Source organism: Dryobates pubescens, chromosome 33 (genome assembly GCF_014839835.1).
Source record: "Dryobates pubescens isolate bDryPub1 chromosome 33, bDryPub1.pri, whole genome shotgun sequence".
Lineage (NCBI taxonomy): Eukaryota > Metazoa > Chordata > Aves > Piciformes > Picidae > Dryobates > Dryobates pubescens.
Window position 1 is genome coordinate 5,127,635 of NC_071644.1, and position 18,902 is coordinate 5,146,536.

The 18,902-nt window shown below is 39.5% G+C and overlaps 1 protein-coding gene across 1 annotated transcript in view; it reads right to left on the reverse strand.

Annotated features, from left to right (window-relative positions):
- Positions 1 to 18,902, reverse strand: part of PEX14 (peroxisomal biogenesis factor 14) — a gene marked incomplete at its 5' end in the record, with an annotated part of 71,358 nt that overhangs the window by 16,442 nt on the left and 36,014 nt on the right. The window lies entirely within an intron of this gene.

The following is an 18,902-nucleotide window of genomic DNA, read 5'->3' on the forward strand; positions in this document are numbered from 1 at the left end:
TGCAATTCTCCATTCTTCCCCCGAAAAAAAGATACCATCAACTGCAAATGTGGCTCATTTTAATCTGTAATGGTGTAAAAAAAAAAAAGAGGGGAAAAAACTAACAATAATGCATGAAAACAGACAGGGAAACAAAAAACTAATTATTGGGTTAGACGACTAATTAGTCTAGATCGTTTCCGAAGACGGGAATAATTTGCTTTATTTTATGACAAATGCAGAAATAAAAAGAAAAAATCAGGACTGACTGTGATTAGTATGAATGGGACACAGAATGTAAGGAGGAAATAAAACTATAACAAAACAGATCAAAACAAGGCCAAGCCCAAACTTTCAGCTTAGCATTGCCCCAGCCTACTGCTGCCTGATTAGATTGCCCTAGGGCAGCCTGGATTTTATTTCTTGCAGAGCTGTGGTAACATTGCACACATGGTACATGTTGGTGCAGTCACTCCTGCCATCAGGAAATGCCAGGATGACCATCTGTAATTTGCCACAACATATGGAAAGGATTTGGCCAACAAGGGAGAAAAGCAAAGCAGCTAAAGGTTTCCCGATGACCAGCATCTGTGAAGAAGAAAACACAGTTGGATTAATTTTTCCAACAGGAGAAAACATCCTCTGGAAAAAAAGAATGTAGTATTCAGATGGCAACCATGATGTGGGGCCTAGACAGCTGTGTTGTTCTCCTGCACAGAAGCAGATGGAAAGCCAGTGTCACTGCTATGAGGAATATGTGAAGTGACTCAGGACCTTTTACTGTACATGCAGTGTATATGCACAAACATTTGGGACATGGTTTAATGGCCATGGCGGTGTTGGGTTGACCGTTGGACTTGATGATCTTAGAGGTCTTTTCCAACTAAAACAATTCTATGATTTAGAAAGTTTGGAAGGGAGAATATAGATTTAAGGAAACAGAATTAGAGGAGACAGACCACTTGATTCTCACACAGCTGTTGCAGGGACTGATCACAGTAATGAAAATGGTATGAATATGACAGCAGTGGGAGAAAAATGGGGGAATACTTTCTCTCCATCACTTTCACTCAAGATCTATGGAGTACTGCTGAGAGACAAAATTCCTGAACTGAATCCTTTAAGACACTTTTTAACATTGCAGGGAGACACAATAGAGAAAATGGTCAGGCTTTTGGGCATACTACCTAAGTTTTTTGAATTTTTTTCAGGATCTTAAATGTCACTGCACGCTGGGGTCTAGACACAACAATCTGTAGCACAAACAATATTGCCAGAAATAAATACACAAGTCTACCTCAGAACTGTTACTTAATATCATAAAGTACTGAAACAGTGCTTCTGGTATTCAAATGGCTTTAAAACTATTGAAGAGATCTTTTCCCTGCTCCTGTGAGTACACGAGACACTGTGAGCTCCTGATATTCTTCTTTGCACAGCGTAGCTACTGATGCCCAGCAAAGTGATGTGACTTCTCTAACATAACAGAATATTGTCAGTGTCAGATATCTGAAGTTCCTGAACTCTGGTCCTGCAAGCTGAGAAAATCCCCTCCCTTTACTTGTATTTGATGCATGCCTCAAAGAGTAAGGAGCCAAACCCACACATAATGGTATGGAACAAGACTTGCAGTGAGAATAATAAAAGGCACATGAACACAACTCAGCCTACAGTTCTAGTCAGAGAAGCAGTATTTATGGTGTCTAAACCATGTCCAAAAGCGATGGCCTGATCAAAAAGAAATTGATTTAACTAGCTCCTAATAATCCAATGTAGAAGGCATAAACAGAAGCTAACATTGCAGATCACTAGCAACTATGGCATTTTTTTCAAGACAGACAACATTAGCTGCTGGCTGCAAACGTGGCTCCCACCGGCACAAAGTATTTTGTTCCATGCAAAGATAGTAGAGCTGATAATAGTTAACACTACAAATGTACGGAAGTCATGGAGGATCCTTACCTCATTTACAAGAAGAGCAGGAAACAATGCCTATTGTTTCCTAACCAAACTGCCCCTTCTATTCTCATCCTGTTTGAGACAAAAAACCCTGAAATCCTCTGAAGATAAAATGCTCTTCTAGGATTATTCTGGTCTTGCCAACTAGGGACACTCAAGTATCACGGTTTCTATTAAAACCCTGCTGCACTGTGCAGAAAAAGCTGATGTGAATGACAGAACAACAGGAAACCTTTCGCATTTGAATTCCTGGTTTGAATCCTGTGCAAATGAAAATTGTCATTGCTTTACTGGACTACTACGCTGTCTGTGAAGTGGTCTTGTTCATAGTACTAGAGTGGCATCATACAAAAGAACATCACAACTGCATCCATTCTTAATTATCAGAGAAGACTGGGAGTGCCATCACCTTGGAACGCCTCCATTTTATTCATCTGAACAAAATGTTTTTAAAGCCCTGTCACCTTGGCACCCAAGCATCAAGGGAATAACGTCCCAGAGCTGATTCCTTAAGTGTATATATGAAGTACATCTGCACAGCAACTAGTCATTAGTGGACTCAGAAATACACCTGTCTTCGTGGCTGTCATTTCTCACACACAGTAACAAAAATGTACAAGATACTCAAGATTGTCCTCAGGCAATTAGAACTCACTCATCAAAGTTCCTTTTGGACAGAACTTTATCAGATTCGCCACTTATCACATGTATGCACACAAACTACTCACCGTCGATATATTAGTTACAAGAAAAGTGGGAATTTCTAAAGCAGATCAAAGTGTCATCTGTACCAGTATGTCACCTTACATTATTTTTCTATTACTGCATTATATAAAAGTATCCATGGTCCGCTCATTGCCCTAATGTAGCACAAAGTTGGTAACCCAAAAATAATACCACTGCGGAGATGGTGCCACAAAAACTGGAGCTTTGTGTCTAACATAACTCTTAAATAGGTATGTCAAGAAAATCTCCTCAGTCTAACAGAAGCATTGCTTTAAATCCACTTTCTCAACACTTTGGAAAACAAATATTTTCTTTTTTCTCAAGTTGCAGCAAGATCAACACCATGCAGAATGCAAAAGGTTAAAAGGAACAATAAAGGAAACTGCCAATTGTAAGTGAATTATATTTGGCTTTGAAAGCTGAGCCACGGCTATATTATAAAAGGCATCTCTTTGCGTTGTTTACCATCACCCTGACTAATGCAGACCTTTTTTTTTTGTTTTAAATAATCTCATGCAAATTAGACACACACTTCCTTCCAGTTGATTGCTATCTGCAAGGAATAATCTAACTGCAGAGGGTACTGAGCAAGGACTGAGCTGAGGAGAAGGATGCAAAGAAACTGCCTTCACAACCCTACAGAATGCAAACCTCTTCCCTTCCCCCAACCATCCATTTCATTCCTCTACAGCACCACAGCCATCGCGAAGAATTAGTCGTAATTTTCACAAAGCTTTAAAATTCCCTTTTCAGGCTTCAGGGTGCTGATTTGACTAGTCAAAAACCCACTATTGTTTTGCACTCAAAGATCCTTGCTGACCCTCTTTTGTGATTGTCACTGCTGCTGCTCAGTTTTCAGGGATCACTCAGCCTTCATAAATTATCGTGAAACACAGAATCTGAGCAAGTCAGAGAATAAAATTGGATTGTTAGGAACATCTCTTGGTGCCTGCACCTCGGATATTGCCTAAAAAGCTCCTTTGCCCAAGAACTTTTAGGATCTGACTGTCTGTTTACGCTTTTTTCTAACATCTACTGCCATTTAGTGTAAGAACCTCATGTACACCAAAATACTCTTCCTCTTATGACCAGTCTGAAGTAGAGCAGTATCTAGGAATGCCATATTTTACAGATGAGGAAGAAGTGAGTTGTACAGATATGACAAATGTTGCAAGGTCAGAACTGAATCTCTGACAGTCAGAAAATAAAGCCCAGGAGATGCAAGTCCCAATCCATTGTTTCACCACAAATTCATTTTCTCTAGTTTCTGGATGAAACACAGTAGCAACAACCGTGGTGCAAAGCCCTTGCATGAGCTTAACTAGGTGAGCCACTAAGTCTTCTCCTTCTGTGACACAGGCTCCAACATTTCAGTGACAACCTTTTTCCTCATTCAATCCACTGAGCATATCTTTTTCTTCATTACATTCCTCCTTGCATTGCCCAATCTAATAATTCATACACAATTTTCACAACCTGAAGGCAACATTAGTTTTAGTAAGAAAATTTCTGCTTAGGAAGAAATAAAGAATTCTGCAATGATAAGGAAAGGTGGTGGTAAGAATTAAGTTCCTTTTGTGGATTTCCAAAGCCAGCTTCATTACCACTCTGACAGACCACCCTGGAGCAATCATCACACATAGCCTTCTGCTGGGACAAAAGACAGGGGAGGGCTGAGGGGCAGGGGTGGTATCCATTGCTGTTTCCCCCACACATACAGACACTTTCTATTAAGAAGAAAACAATATAGAACTGGACGACTCGTTAAGCTACAACAAACTGAATGGCTACCCAAAGTTATTGCATGGTATCATATGATTAAAAGGAAGATCTGCTGCTAGAGACCCTGGAACGACACTACACTCCTGTTCCTGGAAGCCACTGAGTCAACTCTGCTCAGAAAGAACATGGCCACATTTTAAAAGAATCATCATAAAAACCTTCTGGGATCTGATCCAGAGTAATGATTCCACCTGTTCAGTCAGTAACATGCAGTGCTGGGTGATTCCATTATCAAATGTTTCTCCTATATCCTACTCTGAGCTTAGCTGAACACATTTCAAAAAGGTCAAAAAGGCAAAGTCTCCTGATAACTTTTCCAGCACACATCTTGGTTCATGAGGCTCAGCCCAACCCAGCATTGTAACAAAACCTAAGGTCTCAGAATCACCACTCCGTTTTTTTTACCCTTCATTTACATTAAGCTGCTATATTTGAGTGTAAACATCCTGCTGCTGCACTTCCAGCTCAAACTTTGTGTAAAGGAACCCAAACATCACAGATAAAATGACTGGTCTCAACTACCAGGCTGGAAAATGCAGAAATAAAAAGTAATTCAGCAAGTTACTCAAAGGGTTTAGAATTCCTAAGCTTTCTTCCTCTATGAGACTGTTAATTATGCGATTGCAATCTTTAAGAATCATTATATACTTTAACCCATCAGGGTGACGAAGCAGCAATCAGAACCGATAGAGGTGCTCTAATCTCAGTGACAGCACCAAACTAAGGAAGGAAAACCTGACTGACAGTACAATGCCAAGAATTGCAGTGAGCCAACCAGAAAGGAAAAGGTTAAAATAAAAAGTATTTTGGCATAAGACATATAAATAAATAAATAAATAAAGCTGGCAGCAGTTTCTCTTCCTGGCCAAGCTTTTTGGAGTCTATAATAAAATGGAGTGTAATGGAGGAGAGGAGGGCAATGTCAGAGGGTGAGGGTTTGGGAGAGAGGTTGTTAAGTATCTCCCTCTCCTCAGCTGTGTTTACTCCATTTACAGGACCCCGGGTGATTGATAGACAGACAAAAGAAAAGCAAGCAGATAGTGACCCCCCTCTGGGAGCATCAGCAAAGGGGATAACTCCTGACATCATCCAGAGCCCCAAACTCTCCTTAACCACTTGTAATTAAAAAGACAGCAAGATACGCAAACCAGAGAAAAAGTAAAAGAGGATTATTTTTTTTTATTTATTATTAACATTTTGTTGGAACAGGAGAGTGCAATAAGGACTCTCAGAGCCGTTAAAAGTCGTCGGGTGACCTGCAGACCCCTATTTCCCAGAGCCTTGTATAAAATTGAATTTTTTAAACATAAATTACACGTAATGACGACACTGTAAAAACTAACAGTAATGGAAAGCTGTGCTGTATTTCATTAGCCTGTATTATTCCGTGCCACCTGATCCAGCCGGGCCTTGTTTATGAGTTAGTGTGTTAGCAGATGCCGATGGAAGCATTTGCTTCGACCTTGCTCTTCTCATTGGGGCATGAAATTACGACGGCAGCACCTTGATATTACAGCCATAAATACAGTAAACTGCAAATTTAAGCCAACGGCTCCTATTGTCTCTGAACATAAAGCTGATCGGTATTTATTTAAAAGGAGAACGAAAAAAAATATTATATATCACCTTGTTTATGGGTCCAGTTTCCCCCCCTTCCCCTAATCTGCCTTATTCACTTGGTTAAATACTAAACAAACAAACTAAATCCTCCCTATTTTCTACTGATTAAATATTCTTATGAAATAAGTATTGTCCTCAGAAAACTGGATCAAAGTATTTTCACTCTGAATAAGAAAGGGCAAAGTGACTTGCTTAGCATGACTTGGAATTAAAAAAAGAGAAATGAGTACTACAACTTTTCTCCACAGTGTTCTATATATGAGAAGTTCAACACATAAAAGGAAAAAGTTCCCTCTGGCCACTCACTCATGTCTGTGTAACACATATGTGTGTGCACACAAGAAAGAGAAATATGTTTCCTTCTAGTAGTTTATTTAAAAGTATCTCCCTTGCTAATACTATTTCAAAACAAGGAGGAAAGATAGAGGAAAAAAATGCAGTAAGATTAATAGAGAGGAGAAAAAAAATGCATGGGATTCCTTCTCAGAGGCAGCAGGGAGAATGCCTCATTCTCCTCTGGGCATTTTGGGCAAATACCCCTGTCCACTGACAATGTGCCCACTACAATTTATTGGGGGAGGGGGGGAATCAAACACAAAGGCAAAAGGACATTGTAATATCACAAAGCATATCACAGCATAAATCACAGCATTGTAAGTCAGTGCAAAGTGTATTTCATTGGTCGATTCAAGGCAGGGAAAATACAGTTTCACTTGTAGTAAGAGAGGTCAGGTCTTCCTATTCCAATGTAAAGTAGCTCTTTGCTTTCATGAAGTATGTTATCTCTATTCCACATAGACAAAAAGTAAGGGAATACCTTAAGTAAGAGCTCCCAGCGCTAAGCTATGTATTTCAAGGGCCAAAGCACTGAGGGAACGAGGAACAGCATGCAGGACAAAGTGGTCTGGAGTTCTGAAATGCTACAGTACTATTAGATGCAGTGCTAGCACAGCCATAACAGGATTTGGATGCCTCAGTTTTGAATTAATCTACAACAAATCTTCAGGTAGCACACAGCTTAATTCAACAGGCTCAATTTTTGCTTCACAGAAAGTTCAAAGTAGAAAAAAGGCAGAGAGAACAACATGACTAAATCAAACAAGACATGTCCAGAAGCCCTCAGTAACCTGAACTACAGAACCGGAAGTTTTATTTCAAAGTTCAGTTAAGTTCTTACACAAGCATATGCAAAAGCATATAGAGAAACACCAGTCTTGGGTACTTTCTTCCAAAGACCTGTCTATTAGAGAATCACTTTAAGAATACCATGATCAGTAATAAAGACAGAAGAAACAAGTCCTTCCATAACATAAATAAAAATCTCTCCTAAAAATGGAGAGAAATGTTAATTTTTCATATCTGTGGGTTTTATTTTCACATCTCTTGCCTTCAGCTTTTTCTTTCTATTACCATACAAGCAGAAGAGCACCTGATAGAAAGTCACCTGTGAGTGGACATTGGTAAAGTCCACCAGTCCACTGCACTAGTGGTGATGAAGAGACAATGGATGTAACTAAGCTGGATGCCAATGTTGGAACACAAGAACACAGGACATCCAATTCAGCCAGTACATGAAGTGAGAGCACTACTTAGAGAACAAAATCCTCTGCATATTTGAAATGATTTCAAATTAACATCTCCTTTGGGGTCTAAAGACTGTGAAGACTATGCCAGGATGCCAATTCCAAGGTAGTTTATCAGGAACAGAACATAACCAAGGCTCTGACATTTGTTCAAAAGAAGCCCATATAGGGCAGAAAATCCAGATAATGGAAGAGACATTACTGTAGTAACCATAGTACTGTCATAAACTGTAACTACAGCTGACAATCTCCTAGAAATAAGACTTTGCATTTGGAGAAAACAAGTATTAGATACACTAAGTGGCTAGGTTTCCAAGCATACCCAACCTGTGATCTGCAAATGCTTGCTTTTATTCCTGCAGAGAAACAAGTCTCATGGTGATGGTTCTTGATGATCTTTACTTGTATTATAATAGTCCTTAGAGACCCCAAAAGGCATTCACCATGCAGGTACTGTGCCAGGTACTGTGCAGAAATGGAGCAGAAGGCAGTCAGACCCAAAGTGTTCAACTGTTTATGTGGAAGAAAGACAGGTTGGAACAAAAACCACTGCACACAGAAATGAAGTCACTTACCCAGAGCAAACACCATCTCTAAGAAATTTCTCTTCTATTAAATTGGGATCGACAACAAAAAACAGTTTATAAAGGTGAAAGGATATTGATTTCTTCTACAAGTTTATTTCCAAAAGTAGAACAGTTTGGTACACAGCACTTCAAAAACCTAGAAACTAAACTTTATTACCCAAACTTACCACACCTTTTAAAACCAGTAGTGCTTCATTTGTGCTTCAGATCCATTTACTTTATGTGAAACAAAAATATTTTGCTAAGGAGTTTATTGAGCAATAGTAACAAAATGACTGGTCTTTGGCTACTCTCTGTTCTGCGATACTATCTCTAGGAGTTTCTAAGGAGAAAGCCAGAGGTTGTCTTAAACTTGGGACTGGCAACATAGGAGATTTGGGGTTGATTTACTATCAGAACTCCAAATTTGAACTGTATTTTCAACAGCTTGAACCAGCACATCACAAGAATTCCAGCACCGAAGTGCTGGAGGATCTACAGTCAACATCTGTAACTCCAACATCCCCTTTGTTACTGCAGGAAGCAATAAGCAATAAGCCTTTCAGTGGCATGGGCTTGAATATGGTCCATAATAGATCTGACATAGCAGCCTGGCCCTAATGTGGAATAACGGGATAAGAATGACTTAGTTATATATAAAAGAATGGGAAAACCTATCCTGATGTACCACCCTCTGTTCCTTCTATTACGGTGGAATTACTGGTTTCCCCAAACACACTAACAAGAGCATCTGGATAGTTTCTACATTAGACAGTCCCTGCCAGGGAGTAGACTCAGCAGACCAAGATTAACTGCAACTTGCCTCAATGTTATTTATTTCCCCTTTTCATTTCAAAACTTTAAACTTTAGAAAGGAACAAAACAAACCCATTAGTCCAGACTTATCACAAGAAAAATCATATAAAGTGTGTATTAAATGAAGTTTTAGTGTTTGAAGAACAGAGGGAACAGAACACTGACTATGCCAGCGCGTCCTGTGCTCCATCAGGAAGTCACTATAAGGAGCATGAAGAGGAGCAGCTACAGCTGAGTGTTCTGAGAAAAAACGAGAAATATACCGAAGTGTGTATGGAAAAATGTATGGAAATGGAAAGAAACCAACAGTGGGTGAGAAGGCATGAACACAGGAGTCTAACACATTTTCTGACAGGTATTTTCTCAGTCTTACAGTCTTTGCTCCTCCAATCTAGTTTCTATAAAGTAGAATCAATGTTAGACACCTAGGAGTCAGGTCCCATTGCATGAAGCAGATAAGCTCAATTAAGAAAAATACCTCTAAATACTATCTATTTGATTATTATGGTACGAATGTTTCAGGTAAATCTGGTTTGCACTTCCCCAAGTAAGACTGAGACGCTAATACACTATTATAAACTGACATGTCAGCAGGTATTCATTGCAGGTTATAAATTGCCCTCGTTCTTTCTTTTGTTTTAGAGAAATTTTTTTACATGCTATTAAAATATTGTTTGCTGAATGCTACTACAAAGCTAGCCACCTGTAAAATTAAAGGCTGATGCTGCCAATAGCAGTGTTGAAATACCTTCTGTTTAAAAGGCAAACCTACTTTGTAATTTTTAACACAACTGTATAAATATTTCCCCACCCACCCTTCACAATTTTGTTGGTTACAACGCGTCCATTTAGACAACAACCATCTATGTCATCACACAGGATGTTAATCTTGGGTGGAGAAGAAAGAAACAATAGCAAATGAACTTTAAAAAAACCCAAGATTACACATTCAAACAGGGTCCTTCGTGATAAAAGAAGAGCAAAGACAAAAGCCATTAGGGAACAAGTCAACAAAATAGCAGAAGTTACAAAAGATCATTTTTCATCTTTTGGTTTGTTTATTGTTTGGGGTTTTTTTTCTCTCCCCGTGTGCCTTCATCAGCTCTTCAGAGTTCTGGAGAAAATTAAAGGAGTCTGGATTAAATGCCCAAAGGACAACTAATGCTAACAATACTAAAAATAACGAGGTTAAGTTGTGGAAAAACTATGGTGACCACACACAGAGAACTGGAGTGGTAAGGTAGAAAAGAAGTTTCATCATTGCTCCCTCAGGACATGCACAGAACATACTAACTGCTCCTAGTTCTCCAGGGTTCCGATTACCATGCCAAACACACCTCCAGAGTTTCCTTATTAGTATCATAAAAAGCCTCCACACATTTGGGTTCTATTCCCAGCCTTGCTATTGACCTTGTGTAGGTCATTTAGCCTCCATCTGCCTCAATTTCTACATCTGTAAACCAAGAATAATATTATACAATATCCCTTGTAAAAGGTTTGGGACTGACACAGTTATCAAACAGAAACTGACACGCTGGAGAATCCATACACACATTGTATGTGTTTGAGCTAGGTAAGGCATTTGCAACAAATCATTTGTTCGAGTAACAAATTTATCCTTTTCTTGTGCGTGCGCTTGTAAATCATCTTTGGAAACACTTCCAGATTTCTAACTTGCACCAAACTACACAAGCACTCAAATTCATGCTTTGCTTTGGCTGGGTGATACAGCAAACGTCTTTTTTCTGGTCCCCTTTCAGCCAAGTGTTGCACTCAAAAATCCAGTCACTAGGGTTAAATTTCAAACTGGAAATACTGAAATATATTTTTGCTTAACACTGAGTCTCACAAAAGTTAAAATGGGAGTGGCTAAACTGAATTCACACAGAAACCAGAGTGAAGATTAAGAAACATTTATGGGCATGTTCCTGCAACATAACACAAGTCAAATCAGTAGGGTGAAGCAGCTGAAAAGCTTGCTACTAATATCCACTTACACTGTCTGAGGATAGCTCTTGGAGTTTCAGGACTAGGAAATAGCTCCTAAACAAAAGATCACCTCACAAATAAAAAAGGAATGGGAAAAAAAAATGGGAAGATATTCCCTTCTAGGCACTACCTAAGAGTATGTCTCCTTTCTGGGGGGCCAAAATCTGTACCACTATACAGGTGTGCCCAAAGAGCTGTTCTCAGAGTTGAGGTCGATGATGAAGGGCCAAGGATACCCTTTGCAGATCTCTCTCTCCACACAATTTTGTACACTGCAGTCTTGCAGCACTGGAATCATGCCAGGCCCAATTAAGAACACTATTGAAGGGGAAGCAACAGTTTGATGTCCTGTTTAAGGGGCAGATCTCTGGGCAACAGTTTCACAGGGATGACAGCCCCACACTCTTGAGTGTGAACTTACCCTTCACAGCCACCAGAGCAGATGAAGCTCACTAGAAGAAGTTTGATTCTTGTCTTCCCCTACTTCCTCCCTGATTTTATTTTTCTGCTAGTTGTGTCTCAGGTGGCCTTAGCGTAAAAAAAAGTTCTCCTTTTCTGATGCAAGCTCTGGGCCCAGGTGAGGCCCTGACTCTGCAGATAAGCTGCCAAGTGGGCAGGGGCAGTTTGTGTTCCTATTGCCAGCGCACGTGCTGGTAAACAGCAACCTCCAGGGTATTCTCAGTAAACAGCCAGCCAGCCCTAGCTTCTAAGATACACACACACGCAAGTACTTGCTTTACCCGACACTGAACTCACACCTCACAAACAAATTATTTAACTACTCTATCCCCCAAGGAAGACAGTGATCATTTCAAATGCAGCTCCCTGCTCATCTCTCACATACACGCAACGGCCTGATAGGTTAAATGCTGCCATTTAATTACAGTAATGGAACCTGCTATTTTTTGGTTCCCTTGAATCCTCTCTCGCTCTCTTTTTTAAACACATACAGAGTCATCTTTTAAACATGTGTTTTAGATTTCCGAGTTTCACAGCTGCATTCTGCTGGTTACTTGAAGAGCAGAAGCAATGATATTTTCTCTGTACCTCTGAGCACCCAGCCTTTAAAATAGTGCATATAAATGAAGAGAGGCTGGGGGAGATGCCGTAAGAAGGGACACAAGTGAACACTGCACAGGTCAATCTGCCCCTTCATTTACTTAGACAGTTTGCACTGATTTTATTGAATGAAACTAGCTTAACCTCTCCCACCCCCCAAAGCAGCTAGGACCTGAAGAGGATAAACATGAAAATGCTTTGACTAATTTTACTGAAAATGCTATAAACAGCAGTACATCACACTGACAGTATGGCACAGTATGATTATTAATTTATTTTTATACACACACACATACAATCAGGAGTCAGAATTATCACAGACCTCACAGTTCTTAATGCATTTGACTCAGATTCTGCATCTAAAATGTGGCTGGCATTTCCTCAGCTTCCCACTGAAACGTGGAGTTTGCAAACTGTCTAGAGAACATAAAGGTCTAACAAAGAAGAGAAAATAAAATCAAAAGTACATTAAACTCATTTTATAATCTTGCCATTCCACAAAAGGTGTCACAAGCTTAGTCAGTTAATATTTCTAGAATACTTTGGCTATGCAAAGCAGTACAGAAATTTGGGATATATGTCAAATCTTCAGCAAGCTGCAAGCACTTTATTCGTCAAGTGAATTCAGGAAAGGGGCTATATGTGGCCAAAGACTCAATGATTTTACAGTTAGTTATTACTGAAGTAGGACATATACCACAGTATTACATGAGTAGTACAATAATTATTTGTGGATTTTACAGTTCATACTGTGTGGCTATCAGAAAAAAATCCAGAAGCAAAACATAAGCACTCCCAAGTCAAAATAAATTCTTACCTATGCTAAGGCCACAACGCTCCCAGAGAAATACCCATATTACACCTGTCCTCAGCTTTATTTGTCCTCTAAATGTGAAAAGCTTATTTATTTGTTCCGTGGCAGTTGGCTCACAATCAGCCAGCCAGCCATGCAGGGATATTGCCCATCTTCATTCTCTGGGACGGATATCCACTGGTGTCTCTTAAGGATGGAAACTTAAAAGGTGAGGCAAGGCAGAGACAAAGACAAATTTAATTTTATCACCATAAAAAGGGACATTTCCACATGGGCAGCAAGGACATGAATATCATGTGTATGCGGGGGCGGGGGGATTATAAACGCATTTTTGGCGAAATTCAATAAAGCTGATTCCACTGCATAAGGTCAGCAATTTACTTTTAAAAAATGATATGATTGCAACTTTTAATATAACCCATGTATTTGCTGCAAGATGCTGGAGAAGATTGTGTAATGTAACCACCCGACCTCTCCACAGGAGCAGAGATCACCCCATTTACCCTTTATTGTCTTGCTAAAAGCAATGCACATTCGCACGGTGTGACAAAGTCAACAGCTTTTACTTCAGAGAGCCTCAGATTTCATTGAGAATGAATTCTCTGCTCTCTTCCTAGGGGAGCAGAGTCTGACCTGGACTAAGTTCCATGATAAGGAATATGAAAGAATGAACCAAAACTGAAATTTCCCTTTTAGCTAAGGAAAGAATGACTGCACTCCAGATTAAAATTAAGAGGGAACAGAGTGTGGCAGAAAAGCAATAGCAGGATGTCATGTTCTCAGGCACACAAGACATGGTTTATAACAGAGTAAAAATGTTGTCTAAGAGAACCTAGAGAATTACCTCATACAGGAACTTATTTTATCTTTCCTAGCAGGAAAGCATCATTAGGTCTGAGATGGATTTCAGCAGAAGAGCAACACAGATTATCCTAATTACACTCCTTGCTTTAGCCCCAAGAGGGAAGGCTGTCTCTTTAGACTTAGAATACCAGGTTCATTCTCAGATCAGACCAGGAACTGAATTCCTTTACTGGGAAAGGAAAGCCTGGGCTGGATGACCATGAAGAGCAAATTCCTTGTATCACGAAAACATTTTTACACAAACATACATAGATTTCTTCAACTGTCTCAAGGTGAAGCTTGCTTCAAAGGTCAAAGCTGCAGGGCTGGATTAGGATTGCACGCAATCTGCCTGAGCCTTGACATTCTGACATTCTAGAGTTTGCAGCTCTCCCCACCCATGCACAGCTGACGGAAGTAAATTCTCACAACCTCCCTGCAAGTGTGGCTTTTACTGCAGCAAATAACCTGAAAAAGTCACACACTGCAGTACCAAGAACTCCAAAACAAGAATGTTGAAGCAGTTGATAAACACAGCTAACATAAACCTCACTAAAACAATAAGGTAAATGTGGTAATTAGCCCCATTTTACAGATGGGCAAGCTGAGAATAACTTGCCCAAACCCAAGCAAGCAGTCAGATCTCAGATCTCTGATGCCTGCTCGTAGACTGTAACTACAAAAGTGACTTTTTTTTTTTTTTTTTTTCATTCTGCATTTACTTTCATTTGAAAATGTGACAAATTCTTAAATTAATAAGTCAGACTCAGGGTCTGGGTCTTTTTTGCCCATCACTAAGTTTAACAGTTTCAGGACACAGGATATAAGTGATTCTTTTAGCATTGTTTTTTTGGAATAGATTTCAACTTGTTCTGCTGTGATCATATTGTTTTTTCAATGCTAACAGGAATGGAAATATTATTTTGACAGTAAAGAAGGCAGATATGATTCAAAACACATTCAGTGAGCAATAAGAGTTAATTTTACAAAGCCATTTTTAACAGCTCTTTTACATTACATACTTACTATCAGATAGCCAAGTGAAGAGACATCATTAGACCCATGACATTCCAATTATTTGTTAAAATTAAGCTTATAACCAATATTTCATAGTGTGCACAACTTCCTGGGAATCAAATTGGTCTGCTCCAATTTATCAATAATTTTCAAGCTACAAAAACACGGCAAAGGTGAACCCGGACTCCTCACCGAAATCATGAGGAATTTCTGTGACCCAATGGGAACAGATGTAGGAGAGTGTTTTATGCAATACACTCTAAATGAATCACCACTCTTATTCTGTGGAGTATAGCTCTAAATGGTTCATGATCAACATAGGTTGAGCCTGAAGTGAGAAAGGAAGAATGTTACCACTAATGTGACTTGTATCTTCTGTTACAGAACAAATGAATAGGCATTTAGAGGACTGAAAATTTGAGTCAATTTCTCAATGGCTTCTTCACATGATTAAACATCACAGGGGTGTATTTCACTTCACACAAACCAAACAAAAAATCACCGAGATTTTCATGGCTTTCTGCCTCACGTCCAGCAACACAGAGTTCAGAACCAGTACAAACAAGCACAAGATGACAAGCTTGTCTCAGCCATCCAGTAAGAGCAATGACATATACTCCTGCTAGTGAAAAGCACTTCTATGACAGAATTCTTCAGTTCCAAATAAAGCTTATCAACAAACTTCTAGGATCTAATTTTTTCATACAGAAGGTGTTTACTCAAAAGCCCCAGAATCTTCTGGCGAGAAGTCATGATTTTGTAACCATTCAAAATCTGCTTTTCCAAATATTTTCAGTGTAATGCTATGCCTTTCTATCAATCTCTTTTATTATCAGTTCCAGTATCACAGTCTCTTGTCTAATCAACTCAGAGTGATATGACAAGTCTACAATATTTCATTTTATTAAAAAGTATGTGCTTTTAAATGTTAATTCCTATTTAACATAAAACCAAATTTCAAACCCGCAGGATTCAAGCTACTTTCCAGATACCATAGAGCTATAAAACCCAACTGTTATAAAACAATGAAATGTACCCCAAGTACAATGTTCTTCTAAACTAACTCACTTGTAGGTATCTATAGCTTCTTTCAAACATACACAGACTTTTCTTAGTCATCTAGCTATTATAAACTTTAAAAGATCGGAGAAAGAAAGGCTTGCCTGCCTTTGTACACTGCATCTCAAGGCTAGTTATGCCTAAACTAACGTTAGGTAGTTTTGTGCCTTCTCATGAGCCACTAGTGACTGGGACAAAAAATGAAAAGATAAGATTTGACCAGATTTCTCCATGTGGGTAGGGACTAGAGATTATTTTTTTTGCAAACTTCCTTCCAAATCGAGGAATGATAGTGAAAGCTTTCTATCAGCTATAAAGATTTTCTTCCAAACCCCCCAAAATAGCCATTTCTGATTCTCCAGGATGCCCTAAGGTTTATCAGTTTATCACACTTTGTTAGCACTACTGCTGCAGTACTGTTTCTTCTTGCCAAAGAAGCCAAAAAAACTTGTAAAGTCCATGACAAGTTCAGATATCACAAAGAGCAGCAAAATTGATGGGGGAAAGGAGTCAGTGTGATGAATAGGCTGGTACGAAACAGCAAGTGACAGATCTGCAGACAGGAGACTGGCAGGGCAGGGAGACATCTCCTTCCCAGCAGATGGATATAGATTCTCAATCATTTTCAGGAAGGGAAAAAAAAAAAAAGACAACTAATACAAAATACAGAACTGTGGAACTTTCTGGATCATGAACATATCTATTATTCTGGATTGTGAGACTTCAGCAGCTGAAATCTCTGTATGTTGATTATCAGCCAATTCAGAGAGGAACTGTTGTGAGTTTGTTAGCAACGAAAGCATTCATACTCTCACTCTTCATTCTTTGGATCCTTAGTAGATTCCTTAGGAGACAACTGGATTTCCCCGTTTAAGCAAGGTTTTATTGACCCAAAGCTTGGATGGGAGGCACCTGAAGAACAAACTGGTTATATGAACAGGTGTAGGACAGTTTTCTTTAACCTAAGCAAACTATTGTACATTAGCTGTCGTTTGAAGTCATGAACAGAGGCCTAAGTATCTTCAGTAATTAAATACCCCACAGTGCTTTTCAAGAATCCTCGTAAATGTTTTAGTCAGTAATTGCATTCTCTATCCCTAAAGCTCTCTCTGCAAGATCACTTATATAAAAGATCTTAATTTTCTCTCCTAAAACCATGTAGCAGCTGCCATCCTCTACTCAGAGGTCAATGTTTTTTGGTGGAAAGCACAGCGAGACCTAGATAACCCCACAGACACCATCAAACATGGTCCATGCAAATAGCTGCAAAGTTTCAGTGCTTATTGGTACGATGTGCTCTGACATCCTCAGATGGAAAACATTGCAAAGACATAGAATGCGCTGACTTCTGTTTAACCTGTACAGTCATTTCAAGCCTACACAAGCTGTTGCTTTATGCTACTTGAACAACTGTTGCTAACTTCTTGAATAATCAGAAAAGTACATCCTCCCTGGTTCTACCTGGGCTTGTGAACTTTCTTTATGTGTTAAGTTGTTCTAGATGTTTCCTCATACACTAAGTATATTTTTGCAATGTCTTTCTGTTATCAGCAGCTGAATTCCAGGTCTCCCTTGTAGCTTTGCAGGTGCAAGTGATGAGGTCTGTGCTGGCACTGGCACAAAACACATGTTAAACAGCTAGAGAACAAGTTACCTGATCTATAAGTACAAAACAGGACAAGTGCTCACTCACACAATCAGTTGTGTACTGAAGTCTTCACTCCTTTTCTTCACCATCTCTTAAATCCATATCCTGTCAGCAAGTCTGAAGAGAAGGACAAGCCTTCCAGCATTCCTTGAAAAGTCCACACTTAAGGCCTAATCACACATTCTTGTATCAAACATGACTATTTCTAGCAAAGCACCAGGTTTGGAGGAATGGAGCAGTTTGGCCTGAACAGAGATTTTAGCAGGTCAGGCTACTAACTATGGGTTTTGTATGAGCTGTCACTGGACTCTGGCTTGTATTGGTTTTCTTCTGAAGGAAAAGCTTTGTAAAAATTGTTTGAGCTTCAGTAAGACATGTTAAAGAACTAATTACCAAGTGAAGCTGAAGGAGAAAATTAATTTTGGAAACACAAGAGGTTACTTTTCTTTTCCTCCCTTTTCTGGAAGTGGGGGAGGAAAGGCAGTTATTTTCATCTTCATGCTGGGGGCAGGAGTTGGGAGCTGTCCAGTCGATAACCTGGCCATCAGAACAAGGTTTGTAATTAAAAGGTCAGTGACCTGGAAAGCTAGGGCCTCACTCTCAGGGCTTCTCAGTAATGACGGCGCTATTAAATTAAGACTGTTATGAAATCAATGCTAAAAAAGCTTTCATGGTAACGAGATTCCATTCAAGGGCATGCAAACTGCCTCATGAAATGGACTTAAATTATAAAAAGTAATAAAAGAGAGCTAAATTGAAATCTGCTAAGAATTTACTTTCTTTAAAGCCCTCCAGCAGTGGGCTGTGGCCCCTTCTCTCAGGTCCCCACTTGGATTTCTTTGTCAAAGGAGAAAAGACAGGCGTTCAACTTCCAAGAATGTTAACTACAGAAAGAGGAACAGAAGTAAGCCAATTTTCGACAGGAGATTCTGGGGCTAACAGCATTTGTTGCCAGGGAATCAGGTGTCTTTGTGCTCTGATTGGGAAGGGGTGTGTACCATTAGTAATTTATTTGTCTCTTCAGAAATCACCATAGCCTGGCATCTGGGCATTGGCAAAACATTCTGGAACTCTGATGCAATGCAGAAACTGTGCAATACCCATAGGAAATTTTGCCTAGTAACTCACTTCCTACCAGCCAAAGTAACAAAACACGTTAGTACGTACCTAAGAGGACAACACCTCCAACAACCTCCAACTCATCTCACCAAGCAAGACAGCCACTGCTTTTGGAAGCACGTAGCCCATTATGTTACATACAGATAAAGAAGACCAACCCAGGCAGCCGATCTTCTGAAGACTGCCCAACCCTCTGGGTGGATGTTTTCCCAATATAACTCAACAATTACACATTGACTTACCCTAATGCACTTCTGTTCTCCCACCACTATAATTTGAGCTCCTTATGCTTCTGTCTGTTCTCACAATCCCACTCTGGAAAG